This window comes from Cupressus sempervirens, chromosome 5 (assembly GCF_028749045.1).
Source record: "Cupressus sempervirens isolate cs-2001-9-10 chromosome 5, ASM2874904v1, whole genome shotgun sequence".
NCBI classification, from domain to species: domain Eukaryota; kingdom Viridiplantae; phylum Streptophyta; class Pinopsida; order Cupressales; family Cupressaceae; genus Cupressus; species Cupressus sempervirens.
The window spans coordinates 561,463,709-561,480,683 of record NC_143122.1 but is presented as its reverse complement, the minus strand read 5'-3'; positions in this window follow the sequence as shown (position 1 = coordinate 561,480,683).

Below are 16,975 nucleotides of genomic sequence, written 5' to 3'. Positions count from 1 at the left end.
CATTTCCTTGAGGCAAAAACATTCTTGATAAAAGGAGTTAAAGAACTTTTCTCTGGAAGCATTTTGGGCAAAATCATATAATTGTTGGTTGGGATCTCCTTCAAAATCAAATCAATTTGAAGTTTTTTTTGAAATAAAATGTTCCCACAAAATCTCATAGAACAATCCCAATAGAAGGAATTCTAGAGATTTGTTAAATGAACACCCTTACAGCTCAGATTTTGATAGGGCTAACAATATTTTCACTATCAATATACAACAGTCACAACTCCAATATTTCTTTCACCACACCTAGCTAGATAAAATGTGTTATATAGGATAGAGCATAGTTAAATATTATAAATCAAATAGATATTATACAGATAATGTTCTAGAAAAACAAGTTATTATTTAACTTAGTAAAAAGTAAGGCAAGTTGTATACATTAAGAAAGTAAGATACATTTGAACATTTATAGTTTTGTTTTAATACACTTTATTGTGACAAATAAAACTTACCAGCATAGTAGCCTATCAAGGAATTAACTAAATAATAGCTTCTTATTAATGTTTGATGCCTAGATCAAGCACTGAGATGCATGTGTCTGCTTTGGAGTACTTGATATTTCAACTACTCCTTTAGATGATCTTGGTCTAACATCTAGAAGATTAACATTGGCACCTAATATCTGAGTAGAAAAGAGAAAGTAACACAATAGGATATGGTGTTCAAAAATAATGCTATTAACATTTTCGCTCTAGTTAACCAAAAATATAAACTTGAAGATAAAACTATATAATATAGATGATATTCCTAAAATATTTCCCACTTATCAATAGCTCACCTACTGAATCTAAAAAATACCAGTCCCAAACTTCCCTAAAAGGAACAAAATTACATGTTTTGGTATAACTACTTCAATTTTAGTTTTGGTGATAAGTCTAGAAGTAGATCTGAGACACAATCACTAGAAAACATCAACTACATTGTACAATAAATCCTTGAAAAACAATATGTTCTAGAAAATTTCCTTAATTCACAAAACTTCCTAATATAGAAGATTCCTCCTTTATGAACAATTGGTTCTTCATAGTCCATATAATTGCCCATACTTCCCACCTCATGCTTTGACTGGACATACAAGAGAGAGTGAGAAATTTTGTGATGTATAATGCCCTATATGAGTAAAAACTAAACAAATATGATCATAGTATGACAAAGAAATGAACAAAAGGATTCAATTTGAACATATACTCAGCAATGCTATTCTTTCTTTTGGAAAATTCAATTGCACAAATCTTTCCTACAAAAGAATTTGCATTGCATAGATCATTTGTTCATAAAAAATAATTTTGACAAAATCCTATGCTTGACTGAAAATAATGATGAATAGAATACAAAATAGCATGCAACAAGAAATTAATTATGACTATAGAGGTTGCTCAATGCAAATGGCCACTTCTACATTCACCATCAAATGTGCTTGTCTAAGTGCTTTATTTCATCTATCTGTGTTTTCCCAATGATACTGTAGCTTCTGATTTCAGAAAGGAAATATGATTAAAACTTTTTTTTTTTTTTGGTAAGGCCTCATTTTCTTGCCCTATCCCTCAAGTTGAGTTTTCTTTGCCTTTCCTAAAACATGTCTCACACCCCATGTCCAAGAATACTTATGTAACACTAAAAATATATCGTGTATGAAATTTGACAATGCTAGAAATAACAATTGATAAAGCATGTAAGAGGAGGTCAAAAAAGGATCATAATATAATATAAAATACCTTTAATAGGAGGCATAGATTGTAGATAAAAACTATCTTTTCCTTGCATAGTAGATATGAAACTGTATCATTAGCACATTATTTTCCTTAAGTTAGTGATAACCGATAAGCTAATCACTATGATATTTTATCATGTAAAACTGCATAATCCAAGTGATTAACTATATAGCATGTATATTATACTAGCTAGAAAACTACAAATGTAACCTAGATTTTGTGTGTTGTTTTAAGAAAAAACTCTAATGGTGGTCATGTGTGAGGACACCTTGAAATGAACAGACAAAACATTTATCAATCCATCCATAAAAGTAATTACAAACTTATATGCAAATAAATGAAACACAATGCATGTAGAAAAGATAATTTTAGGTTTATAGGAGAAAATCCATCATAGGTAATGATAGTTTGTCTTCATAAATGGAATCCTTTTGCTTCCCTATGTTATTGTTTCCTTTCAATGTTTCAAAAATAGCTTCAACATTGGCATTTCTTTGGCTATTCAGTGTTGAAATCACTTGTTTAGGAAAAATATTGGCATATTTCTTTTTAGATTTTTGACCTCATAGGAGAATTCATGTGTGTGTGTGTGTGTGTGTGTGTGTGAGAGAGAGAGAGAGAGAGAGAGAGAGAGAGAGAGAGAGAGAGAGAGAGAGAGAGAGAGAGAGAGAGAGAGAGATGATGATTGTCTTTCATGGACTTATTCTTTAGGATCATAATATACTATGTACTTTTAATTTTCCATGTATCTTTTTAAACTTTACTATGTAAACCTCTTAATATTCTTTTGGTGCTACTGATAATATCGCTTGAAAACTTTAACAATAGACATGTGGGAGGAGTCCATTAGTTTGTGATAACTTATCCTATTTATTGTTTGAAAGTTTGCATTAAATAATTGCTAGGAATGGTTACAATATATTTGCAACCAAATGAGAGTTATTTACAGCTTTTGAATTAGATTACAAGAATATCTTTAATGAAAGAAGGAATATTCCACATAGAAATAACTCAACAAGCTCATTTCATAGAAAGAAGAAACCTAGGCAAAATAGATTTGTAGACAATTTGCATTTGATTTTCATTCACCATGGAGTCTCAAAAAATTTATGTATAAAAAGTTCTAGAAGGGACATTCCATAGGGGAACTATTTCCCATGGACACAAAGATGCTTGACGATTTCGAAGACATCCCCAAGGCTGGAAATCACATCTCCAAATCAAAGTTAGTGAGCAGATGGAAAAAGAGGTACATGTCCCTCTAATAACTAGTAATTTAAATTTTGAATAGACTAAGCTATTGAGCATACTATATAATATGCTCTGTGTGAGAGGTTTACTATGTAAAACTTTGGATATTCTTTTTGGAGCTACTAATAATATTGCTTGAAAACTTTAATGCAAGATATGTGGGACAAGCCCATTAGTTTTTTTATCAGTTATCTCATTTATTATTTGAAAGTTTGCATTAAAAATTGCTTGGAATGGTTATAATAAATTTGGAACCAAACAGGATTTTTAGTAGCCTTTCAAATTAGATTACAAAAATATGTTTAATAACTAAAGAAACATTCCATTGAGAAATGTCTCAACTAGCTCATCCACAGAGCATGCAACAACCTAAGCAAATCAGATTCATAGACAATTTGAATTTGAACTTCATTCACCATGGAGTCTCAAAAAAATGTTGTAGGTTCCCTACCTAAAAATGACATAACTAGATCAAACTCTTTGAGTAGATGGAGAGACAAGGACATGCCCCTATAATGATTGGTAATTCTCATCCTAAAGAGACTAGGTTTTTGAGCATTCTATTAAATATGACTCATGTGATATTATAAGCAATAGTGATATCCTAAGTGAGATTTATGTGAAATAGGAGCCTCTATAGGATACAAAAAGATGATATTAAAGAGCTCAAACTAGAGAATGAAACTTCACAGTAAGCTTAAAGATGCACATGCTAGGTACACTCTAGTTCCAAATTTACATAACAATCCTAAGTACGTTTTTAGATTTAGTCCTACCTACCAAAATAAATTAAATATGAGGACCTATAATATTATCATAACTAATTAGCTACAACATAAAATGATTTTATTTAGGTCTTTTGATGAATTTATATTGCTTTGTTGATGACTTTGTATGTTTTTGATTTTGTAGCATACAAAAATGAAATGGGCAATGGATTTATTGAAAATGTAAGTTTTGCAAAATATCAAATAGGCAATAAATTTGTTGAAATGGGTATAACCTTAATCTGACAATGGCTATAAAATTTAGCTAAAATATCAACAAAGAAAACAAGAAACTTGTCTCAATATTTTAGAAAATTAATACATATCTTTTTTGAATGGTATAATCCACTCCTTTATGGATTTTTAAGCCTTGAGAAGGAAAAATGTTTTTTGATGCAACTGGAAAAAGAGAAAATCTACGAAGCTTTTGATCTACATATCCTAAGCATAGTAAACAAGTTACTAACCCTAATTCTAATTATATACATGGAAAGAACCTGTACATTTATTGCACCTAAGAAGCACTCCAGATGGTTTGGCAGTGGACCATTTGAACTTGCTTGTAGTTCTTCTAATTAAGTGAAACATATTTATCCAAGAATTGTCAATAGATAGAACATCATACCAAAGCATGGAGAACTGTGGCTCAAAGGAAGGAATTACAGAAATGCTCAAATGCCAAATACCTCATTAAATTTGTATTGTCTTTGAAATACCTAAATGTGTATATGTCAAATACTATGAGATTAAATGTGTATTTCCTTTTAAAATATAAATATCATTTTAATATAAACCTCTAAAAATTGGATCATTGATACACTGACATTCAAGAATCATTTCTCTCCTGGCTATTTCTCTTGTGATTAGCAATGAAGGTATGAATAGAATCACTCTTGCTCTATCTCGATCTTCAATATAAATTAATCTCTGAATCTCGATTTGCAATATATATTAACCTCTAAAGACTAAGACTGCAATATAGACAATATATAAGTTAGAAGGTATGATGTATAGGAGAGTTGGGGATCATGTCATTTTCTATGGCATATTTTCAATTTTCCACTCAATGTATGCTAGCTCTGCAAAGTGAAAATGGGAAGAAAGAGGCAATGCTTGTAGTCTTTCACCATTGAAGGAAATACAAAGACCTTATATATTTTTAGACCATGCCCCTTGGCCATGCCTTGTGAAATAAAAATTTTGGAGGACCTCTCCTAAGTCTCTTGTGATATGGCAATAAATTACTATTTTGTGTGAATGAAGCCCCTCACACTTATACAAAGCTTTAGAAATATATTGCAATGTAGCATTATAAAAGTTTTTATTTTTTAATTATTATAAAATAATGTCATTTTGAAGTTGGTCAAAACGAATACATACATTAGCTAAAATTTTGATCAAAGAGAGATTTTTTTTTTTTTTGACCAATACGGGAATGAAAACCAAAAAAATGAAGGAATCATAGCTTTGGTAAAAAAATTTGGTAGAAAAACAAGTGCAAATGTACTAGTGGTAAAACATAAATATTAAAACATCTCAAATAAAATCCACACAAGACACCAAGATTTAACATGGAAACCTAATTTGGGAAAAACCACTAGTAACATGCTAACAATATTTCACTGTTCTAAAGTGAGCTATGTAGGAGCCAACTCTTTTAAAGTTTACAATATACACTCTTAGGTGTGACCCTATTAGGAATGGCCTTGTTAGAGGACTTAATAACATTCTATTAGAATGTCACCTTGATTAAAGGATTTATAAATTACTATTAGGTCAACCTTGATTAAAATAATTTAACTAATATAGTGGTTAGAAAGTAACAACATGTTAATCTAATAAAGACAACTCACTTTGAAAATACATATCATATTTTAGCTCATCTTCTAACTCACTGATTGAACTCCATTCATGTCACTACCACATTCTTTGGTCGTCTTGGAAATCATTCAAGCAATCACTCTTCACCTCAATGTTTCTCCTCCTTTAGAGTATTCTACTCAAGTTTTCCACTCAACAAATTAGCAATTACTAACCCCTCTTACATTAATCCTTATGCCTCCTCAAATAGGTAACTTTTATCTTTTGCCTCTTAAACACCATCGTTGATCTTAGGCTTAGGTCAGATTCATCAAATCCTTCCATCATTTTGTTTCCTCCTCTTTCTAGAAACTTCTCAAAACTTATATTTTGGATACATTCCTAGAAACACTCAAACATGGTTTCTCTTGCATTAAAAATTATAACTCATCAATCCTTATATTTAATACACTTTACAAAACTCAAGAAATCAACTATATCAGGTCAAAATCTCAATTCCTTCAAAAATAATAAATTTTATCACTCAATCAATATTGTGTTCCTCGGCCTTGGTCATCACTAATTATCTTGTTCAACTTACAAATATTTCTACTAGTCTAACACATTTGAGAACACATCAAGTAATATCTACCTAAAGGGTATAGCTCATTACTCAATACCTTAACCTATAGCTTGATGCTCCCTTTCCTCACACAAAGTCATTTCCCATAATAGATATTGGCTTTGTCATAGATGGGTTACCCACATATAAAGGAGTATGGTGAGTCAAATCTTGGGGTGATCTGGGTAGTCCACTAGGATTGATCATTACACCAAGATATTGAGAAACTAAAAATGATGGCCTCTAAATCCTAGAGTCTCTAGTAAGGGTCATGTTCGCAACACTACCCTTTTTTTAAATGTAGGACTTACTAATGGACCTCATGGCCACAAGGGTACCTTAAGCATACCATCCCAGTGACTTCCTCATGGTCCCAATCCTACAAGTACTTTCACTAAGTGAAGTCAACTATTACAACCCCCAAGGCTTTGGCCTTTGTCAAAGGGGTTTGTGATTATAGGGGTCTGGTTAGATGGGTTTTTCTTGTTCCAATTTTGGGTCATTCCTATTGGTATCTTCCACCAATAGAAGTCCCTCTAAAGGTATGAATCTCACTAGGAGATTTAACAAAATAGATTGACACCAAGGAGGTCAAGATTTCCAATACACCCTTTAGGTGAAGAACATACTCTTCTACTCCCTAAAGTTTCCCCCAAATAGGCCAAGCAAGTTAATTAAAACCACTAAGGAGTGGAGTATCCCACCCACTTTATTGATTCAATAAAGGGTCAAGATTCTTGATTCACCTAAAAGGTGAAAAGCATACTCCACTACCAAAAATGAACCCTTACTAATGGGTTTTATGTGCCTATGAAATGAAACAACTAGTAAATGTTGCACATGAAATGAAATAAAGAAGGCACACAATTTTTTTAATTTTTTAATTTATTAATTTTAGCTTGGGCAGCCCTATAAAAAATGTTAGTAGCTCCTTTTTTTGTTTCAATGTTTCCTTTATCAAAGAAGGAAATCCATACAAAACCACAAGGTTAGGGCATCAAAAAGATAATGAAAACTAAATGTAAATTGTATAAAACTAGTGTTAAGACCTATCAAAAATTAGATAATCAAAATGAAAGCAACTGGGTCTCTAATAATGAAAAGTAGGTTGAAATGGATACATAAATCCTTAAAAGTACTATAGAAAGAAATAAAAGTGCTGCAAAAAAGAATAAAAGCTCTAAAATAAAGAGAAGATACGTTGAAATGGAGAAAAAATGCACCATAGAATGTGCAAAATTATCAAAAAGTTTCTTAAAACACTTATGTCTAAATGCATTACAAAATTATTCAAATGCACTATAAGAATATTCAAATGCTCCACATAAACTTTAAAATTCTCTATAGAAACTTTCAAATGCTCTATATAAATTTTCAAATTCTCTAGTTTCATATGCTCTATAGAAAAATTTAATTTCTCTACAAAAACTTTCAAATGCTTTGCAGAAACATTCAAATGCTCTACATAAATTTTCAAATGCACTACAAAAACTTCCAATTCACTATAGAAACTTTCAAATGCTCTATAGAAACATTCAAATTCTTTACAAAAACTTTCAAATGCACTACAAAAGCTTTTAAATCCTCTAAAAAACATTCAGATGCATAACATAAATTTGCAAATGCGCTACAAAAAGTTTCAAATGTGCTATAGAAACATTCAAATGCATTAAATAAATTTTCATATGCACTAAAAAAAGTTTCAAATGTGCTAAAACACTTGTAAATACACCAAAACAGCTTGCAAAAAGGAAAAATCAATATGCAAAGTGAATGTAGTATAGAAATAAGCAAATGCACTGCAAGAGTGTTCCAAAAATACTCAAATGCACTAAGAAAATGCTCAAAAGGGCTATAGAAGTTCAAAAGCACTATAGGAATGATTAGATGCACTACTAGAATGCTCAAATGCATTGCAAAATATCTCAAATGTGCTATAGTAATCCATGAATAAGTTGAAATCCCCTGTAGACAAGATTACCAAAGAAATGGAAACTATGTGAGGCGCTACAAAACTAGTTAGATGTGCTAAAAGATGAAGCAAAAGTGATATTTTAGTATTCAAACATATTGAAAAAAATTGTAGAAGCACTAAAAAAGAGTACATAAGTGCCAAAACTCTACTTGAGAGAATTGTTTCATTTATAATTAGAAAAAAATGCTAAATCTAAGAACATAGAGATAGAAATTGGTTTTAGCCCCATGAATGTGTGCTTAATATGTGTCACACTTCTATAAACCATTATACTTGAGAATACCCATGGTGGCTTATAACTCTCTATCTATGATGTAAAAAGGTACAAATAGCAGTGTTGTGTCTCTCAAATGAACCTAGCTATACAACCCTTGCTAGGTGGACCATACAATGAGAGATCCAAAAGATGAGAGGAATAATGCTAGAATCCAAGAATCACCATGTAATGTAATGTAGATGCAAGCTAAACTAGAGTGATATGCAAGATACCAACTAGGTTAGAAAGCTGAAAGTGTTACAAATCCTCCTAATTAGACTAGATGAACTATTCTAAAACATAAAGAAAACTAACCTACATGTAAGTAAGCCATGATGAAAGTATGTGAGATTCAAGTGTGTGAATACAAGTGCAAGAATGCTCAAAGTTCTTCAAAGCTCCAAAGTCACCTAAATCTTGTATCACAACATTAGTGCAAACCATAAGAGATAGAGAATGAGGAGAGAGCCCTCTCTTTTAAAGAAAAAATGGATAGTTGACCTTAAAATTCAAGAGAAGCTTAATCAATGGTGGAAGATGCACCTTGAGTGCTCCATTTGCACAAGCATCTCACCTAATTTAGATCAATGGTGGAGTTCAAAAAGGTGAGAGATGTCTAGATGAGAATAAAGATTGCATCCACCTTCGAAAGTGTGTAACTGATGTGAGACAAACACCTTTATTTTATTTAAAAAATAAGAATAACACTTTATATGTGCACACTTAGGATAAGTGGGAATTGGGAATTTTTATTTAATTAAAAAGGAGCGTGCCCTTTTAGTAAAATAAAATACTTAGGTAAAGTGGTCAAACCATTAGTTATAATAAAATAAATATATTTTTGATGATTTGATCAAAGATAAGCAATGGATAAGTTATTCAAAATCGCTAGAAAGGGGGCTCATAGACTAGATGACCATTTTTGGGTGATTACAATAGTAACATACTCATCTTTAGCTATAAATTATGATATACAAGTTTTTTTCTTTCTCAATTATGTAATTAACCTTTCTCTTAAAAGGAAAGCTCCACCACTAGTGCTATTTCTATCATCAACATATCCTTCCCAATCAACATCAGTGTATATTCTAAGCTCAAAATAATATTCTTTCTTGTACCATATTCTATAGTCTTATGTTCTTTTCAAATATTTGAAAATTATTTTAACTACAATTATATGTGTCTCCTTAGGATTAGATGAAAATCTTGCAACTATACCAATGTCATTTGCAATATCGAGTCTAATGTGAACCACATATTACACCTTCCTAATCATTGATTTGTATTGTGTCTTGTTCATTTTAGCAGTATTTTTTTTTATGGATAACTTACCTCAAGTGACCATAGGGGTTCCAACTAGCCTAGACTCATCCATACCAAACTTTTTTAGTATCCCCTTTCTGTACTTATACTAAGTTACATATATACCACCTTTTGTTTCATGAAATTTTAAACCAATAGAAAACTTACAATCACAAAACATAGCTATCTCAAATTATTTTCTCATTTTATCAACAAATCATTTGTACAAAAATCATTTCCACCAAATATTATGTCATCAACAAATATTTCAACAATCATGACTTTTTTGTGGGATGAATAATAAAAAAAGTGGAAAATGTCGAGTGCGAGCAGAGGAAGTGGAGGTTTTCAAAATTTGAATTCAAGAATGGGCGGGATACTTTTGGAATGTTGGGATTGGATCACTAGTCTAGAACACAGGTCACAGGCAAGGGATAGTTAGGCACCTTCTAGTACTAAGGACTAGTTGGAGATCATGGATGGGGAGCCAGATGTCCCCCCCCAAGGAGGTGGTCAAGATTCTTCTAGTTCCCAAAGTGGATCAGCAAGGATCTACAAAATGGTCTTCTCTATTTGGGGTCAAACCCTTAGTAAGTCCTCTTTCCCACCTATTATGACTATTCTTAAATATGAGAAAGGTTCTTATGCCATCACCATCCTAGAGAAAATCATGGATCATAGAATTTGATCCATGGCTTCTACTCTGGTTGGTAAATTTTAGGGGCCAAGACCAAACATAGATGATGTCAGGACCTTCATCAAAAAGAAATGGGCTCTGAAAGGCCAAGTCTCAGTCATGGCAATGGAAAAGGGTTTTATGTCATTTGAATTTTCATGCATGGAAAATTTGTCTATCATTCTTTGTGAGGGATAGTGTGCTATTGGTTGCTCCACCCTGGTGCTCCAGAAGTGGTCTTCCAAACGAAACTTGAATGACTCCTTTTTTGTTCAAGCCCCTATTTGGGTTAGATTACCTGAGTTGCCTTAGAATTTTGAAATGAAGATGTTTTTGTGGGGCTTGCAAGGACTTTTGGTGAACTCCTATCTATGGTTCTAATCACTGCCTCCAAGTGCCACCTCAACTATGCTCGCATTTGCATAGGTTTTAGGGAAGGCACAAACATGCCTGAGATTGTGGCCTTTCATTCTAAACTTGGAGTACATATTCAGAAACTAATTTATGAAACTATTCCTTTTTCCTATTTTCTTTACCTAAAAGTAGGTCATAAGGCCAACCAGTACCCTAGGGAAGATAAGTAGAAGACCAAGGATCTTGACACCTCAGACATATCTAAGAAGAATCCTTCTCCCTCTTGCCCAAGAGCCAAGGGGAAGAAGAAATTGATCTGGAGGCATAAACCCTCCAAGTCTTCTAAGTTTTGGGATAGCAAGGAAGTTAAAAAGAATGCTCCCAGGCAGAATGATGCCATTTTGGGTGATCAAGCCCACAACAAGTCCTCTGATGCTGCTCCTTCTGTAAAATCCCTTGCTACAGAGAAAGTTTATGAGCTAGTAGGGCTAGAGCAAAATGACCAGATGTAGGATCCCCCATGTTCTAAAGAGAATATTGGTCAAAGGACTAAGTCCCCCTATTCTAATGGAAAGTAGGACTCTCCTCTAAATATTTCCTAAAGGTCCAAGGTCTCCCTGATTCATCCTCTTGGAATTGGTTCTGGTTAGGAGGAAGCTATGCTAGCTCCCAAGGGTTTGGAGGCAAAGCTCCTTCAACTCATCAACAACTCATCCCCTAACTAGGTCTCTCACTAGGAAGAGTGGATTGATAGCTATTCTCTAGATAGTCTAAATGGTTGGTGTATGAAAAAAAAAATTATAAGAAGAACCAAGATCATGACCACCCCCCTTTGTCCCTAGTGACAACTAGAAGCAAGGTTAAGGCTGATGTTGGAATAACTCCCAAGCAATCAAGAAGGAATAAATCCAACCAACTATTGCAAGAAGAAACCAAAAGAAACCTGGCAGATGGGAGCCAAAGAACCATCAAGGAATTCTTAGGAAGTAAGAAATGATGGTCATTTCTTGGAACATTAGGGGCATCAATGTGGCTCATAAATAGGAACTAGTCAGAACCAATTTTTTTCTGATCTAGGAGACTAAGATGAAAAGGGATTTGGTAAGCAAGTTATATTTTAGCAAATCCATAAACAATGATGCCACTGATTCAGATGGAGCTTTAGGAGGGGTGCTGATTCTTTATAACAACAGGGTGTTCAAGTTGTCCCCCATCTTAAATGCCGATCATGGTCTCCTATGCAAGGTGTCCTACAACCATAGTGATGACTCTTGGTTCATCTTAAACCTATATGATCCAAATTCAAAAAGGGAAAGGAAAGATTTTTGAGAAAAGATCTCAGCGATCATTACCAACAACAATATTAACAAAGGGATCATCATGGGAGATTTTAATTCTCCTCTTATAGATGATGAAAAATGTGGAGGTCTTGCTCCAAATCAAGATAACAAGCTTGACCTCTCCAAGTTCATCCCCAATTTTGCTCTCATGGATGTGGACCTCTTGGGGGGAAGATTCACTTGGTCTAATAGAAGATTTTGTGGGGAATGTATCTAGGTTCATCTTGACAAAGCCCTCATCTCTCCTGGGTGGCTAGAGACTCACTCCTATAGAATCTATCTTCTCCCTAGAGTGGGCTCTAACCATTCTCCAATTTCTCTCTCTATTAGCCCTCTAGTTGTCAAAAGGACTTTCCCCTTATATTTTGAGAAAATGTGGATTACCCACCTGACTCTGGAATCAAAGATTTACTCTTGGTGGAATATTGTGGCTGAAGGCAGTGCAATGTATAGGGTTTCCCAAAAACTGAAGAACATGAAAAGAAACATTAAAATTTGGAACAAGTTAGACTTTGGATACATTTTCTAGGATAAAGACAAGAAGACTGATCAACTCTATATCATCTAGGAAGAAATTCAACAAAACGGATATAATGATCAAAACAACCTGGAAGAAAGGGCCATCCTCTCTAACCTCCACAACATCATTACTAAGGAAGAACATTACTGGAAACAAAGATCCAGAGTTAACTGGTTGAAAGAAGGTGACCAAAACTCTTGTTTCTTCCATTTGACCATGCTCAAACATTGTGCAAGCAATAGGATCTCCAACATTAAGAAAGGCCAGGCTCATTTATCCAAGGATGATGAGATTGGGGATGAAGTTGTTCAGTTCTTCTCATCCCTTCTTTCCAAGGATCCTTCTTTATCGATGTCAGATCAAGCTGACAATTTGTCAGCAATCCCCTCCTTGTTGTAACTGCATCAAAATTCTATGCTAAAAGCTATCCCCTCCCTAAAGGAAATCTTCTAGGTTCTCAACTCTCTACTAGGGGAGAAAGCTCCTAGCCCAGATGATTTCATGACTTTCTTTTTTTAGATCTACTAGGCAGTGGTCAAAAGGGATGTTGCTAAGGCTGTCCAAGAATTCTTTGGGGCCAAAAATATTTGGAAAGAACTCAATGCCACTTTCCTAGTTCTCATTCCAAAGATACTAGGGTCGGATATGATGGACAAGTTCAAGCCAATTAGTGTTTGCAATTCTTTTTACAAAATCATCACTAAGGTTCTTACCACAAGACTCCTCAATGTTCTCACCCTGATCATCTCCCCTCAATAGACTAGTTTTGTCCCTAGTAGGTAGATTGTTGACTCTATTATCACAGTTCATGAGGTCATCCATTCTCTGGAGGCTGGCAAGAAGGAAGGTTTTCTGCTCAAATTGGATATTTCTAAAGCCTATGATAGGGTGGATTGGAATTTTCTTATGGGGGTCCTTCAAGAATTCAATTTTGATGCTCAGGTTTGTAAGATTATCTCTCAACTTATCTCCTCACCTTCTTTATCTATTTTGGTTAATGGATCCCCCTCTAATTTCTTCTTCCCCTTGAGAGGACTAAGGTAGGGTGACCCCATTTCCCCTATTCTCTTTATCATTCTGGCTAAATGCCTAGGAAGACTCATCCAGAGGAAATGTCAAGATAGGAGTCTACAAGATATCAAGCCCTCTTTAGATCCCTCTACCTTCACTCACCAATAATTTGTGAATGACACTATCTTGGAGGGAGAAGCTTCAATTTGTGAGGCTAGAGTTTACAAGGGCCTCCTAAACAACTATACCAGGGGTTCAAGCTAGGCTATTAATTGGGAGAAGTTTTTGGTTTTCTTCATCAACACCACTTTGGAGAGACATAGGAAAGTTTCTCGTATCTTGGGAAGTGGCATTGGATCCCTACCTACTAACTATCTTGGCCTACCCTTTGGTTCTAGACCCCCAAATTCCTTTTGGAATAGCATCATAAATAGATTCAACAAGAAACTTGCTGGATGGAAAGGGGCCACCCTTAGCTAGGCTGGAAAGTGTACCCTGGTGAAATCCATTTTCCATAACCTCCCCATTTATGCATTAAGCCTCTTTGGTATCCCTCCCAAACATGTAGATAGAATGGATAAGATTTAGAGGGACTTCCTCTAGATAGGGGCTGATGACCACAAGAGATACCATCTTGTTTCCTGGGACCTCATTTGCCTCCCTAAATTCCATGGAGGTCTAGGTATCAAAAAGATCAAACATCTTCATAATGCCCTTTTAGCCAAATAGTTATGTCATATATTTCAAAGCATAGGCATTTGGAGGGATAACTTGATTGAGAAATATCTGAGAAGATAGTCTCTCAACTTATTGATAATTAAGACTGAGATTCCCCAAAGGCCCTATATTTGGAATGGGATCTTGAAGGCTAGACCCCTGGCCAAGTTGAGGGCCAAATGGAAGGTTGAAAAAGGGGATAATATCTTATTTTGGTAGGATAACTAGACTGGTTAGGGACCTCTTATCAATCACCTTATTTATGGAAGATGGGCAGAACAATGCATAGGAAGATTTGGCATGAGAGTTAGTGATTACAAAACTAGTGAAGGATGGCATGACCTATTTGAGCTATCCCTAGACCTTATCCCTCTGATGATTTTACTAAACACCACCCCCATCAACAATAACAAGCTCACTATCATTTGGGGAGATAACTTGAATAGGCTATACTCAGTTGCCTTTGGCTATTTCTCTATATGGGACAAGATGGAGAAGCCAATTTGGGCCAAAGCCTAGATTTCTGGTCTCACTCCAAAAATTAATATATTTTTCTGGCTCCTTCTACAAGAAAAAATTCTTACCTTGGATAACTTAGCCAAGAGAGGCCAAATAATCCCCAATAGGTACAACCTCTACAAGCATAACCTAGAAATGGTGAATCACTTATTCATCCATTGTCCCTATTCTTCCAAGGTGTGGACCCTTCTGAATAGGGATCTTTGTTTTAGTTGGTGCCCCCTAGTTAATATCTAGGACTTCTTTTGCCAATGGAGAAGCCACCAGTCTAGTTTGAATACTTAGTTATTTAGCTCCTAGACTATCCCACACTTTTGTTGGGGAATCTAGAAAGAGCACAAAACCAGAATATTCAAAGACAAAGAGGCTTTAGAGTTCATAAATGCAGAGAAAATTGAAGGATTCATTATGGAGAAATTTTCAATAACAAGGGGAGGAAATATAAAGGAAGGTGGGAATTTTATAGTTAGAAAAAAGATAGGGACAAGAGAAGACAGGAAGCTAGATGGTCCTTCCCCCCTGAGGACTAGCATAAAGCCAACTTTGATGGGGGTAGCAAAGGGGAACCCTGGCCTAGCCAATAGCAAAGGCATCATTAGAAATAGTTTGGGTGGAGGAATTGCAATTTTTTCTTTTCCACTTGGTCACTAGACTAATCACTTTGCTAAAGCTAGTGCAACAAGACTTATTGTTAAGCTAGTCTTGGCTTCTGGGATTGAGTGCCTATGGCTAGAGGGTGACTTCCTAAACATTATCAACTGCATCAAAGGAAATGCTACTCCCTCCTGGATAATTGCAAACATCATTGAGGACCTCAAATCTGACTTGGGTAAGTTCAAAAAGACTTTCACTAGCCACACTTACTGAAAAGCAAACTTGGTTGTTGACTGGTTCACTAATGATGTCGTTACTAGAAACTCAGTGATGATGTGGAAGAATGGTGATGAAATCTTGGTAGTGGTGATTGAGTTACTTTGGCAGGACTATATCTAGGGTACAAATATAATCCCATTTAATAATGGAAAGATACACCAAATTGCACATTGAAAGGGGAGTAATTAGAAGTCATGCAGAGCTCTTTTCAATTCATAATTACATGTATGGAAGGCACACTTTGAGGGCTAGTGTGAATAGAACCACTATAAAAATGTAATAACATTTTCATTTTTAGCATCCCAAGGATAACTAAGCTCATCAATTTTTCTAGTAGAACAGGGATTATAGAGCTAAAGGTAGCCATGGTTGGGGAAAGGATTAGAAGAGAGCCTTGGGGGCAAACAAAGAATTGGAAGGAGAAGGTTTGGCACAAGCTCAAGAAACATGGTGTCACCAGGTTCATGGAGAAGCTTCACAATTTTGATGCTGGGGTTACCAAGGTTATGGCAAAAACATGGAATAATGGAAAAGTCAAAATAGATGGAGTCACCCACCAAATCACTAAGGACTTGATTACAGAGGTGATGAAAATCCCTTAAGAAGGCATAAAATTCTACAAGGACAAAAAGATGTTGGCCAATGCTATTAGAAAATTTGTCAAGGATGATGCTGAGAGGAACAAACTTATAAAGGCTGATACTTACTATGAGATGGAATCCATCAAAAAATTATGGAGGTATGTTCTCAAGATTCTCATTGAGTATATAACTCTTAACTCCAAGTTTGATAGGATAAGAATGCACCATTTTGTGTTGCTAAACCACTTTAGGCATGCTGTTAAAATTTCTTTTCCTATCTATCTTTACACTTCCTTATCTATGGGTATTGAGGGTTTCAAGAGAAAATCTGTCACTAATCCTTCCCTCCAAAAAATCCTTCTCCTCCTAGTTTACGAGTTTTTTAAAACTCAAACTAGGGGTAAACCCCTTGGTGACCTAGGTAATGCTTCGAAGGATACCAATAGTTTGGACTCTAGGGATGTTCAAGTGGTTAAAATTGAGGATGATGAAATCTCCACCAAAGCCATCTCTATTGCCCACAATCCCCACTTTCTCAGCAGAAAGAGTCCTAGATGTCTTCCCTCCATTGCCCCCAAGCCAGAGCCTCAAGAGGAGAAAGAGGATAGTGAGAAAAAAGAGGAGACTAACACTAACTTTGAGGGTGAGGACAAG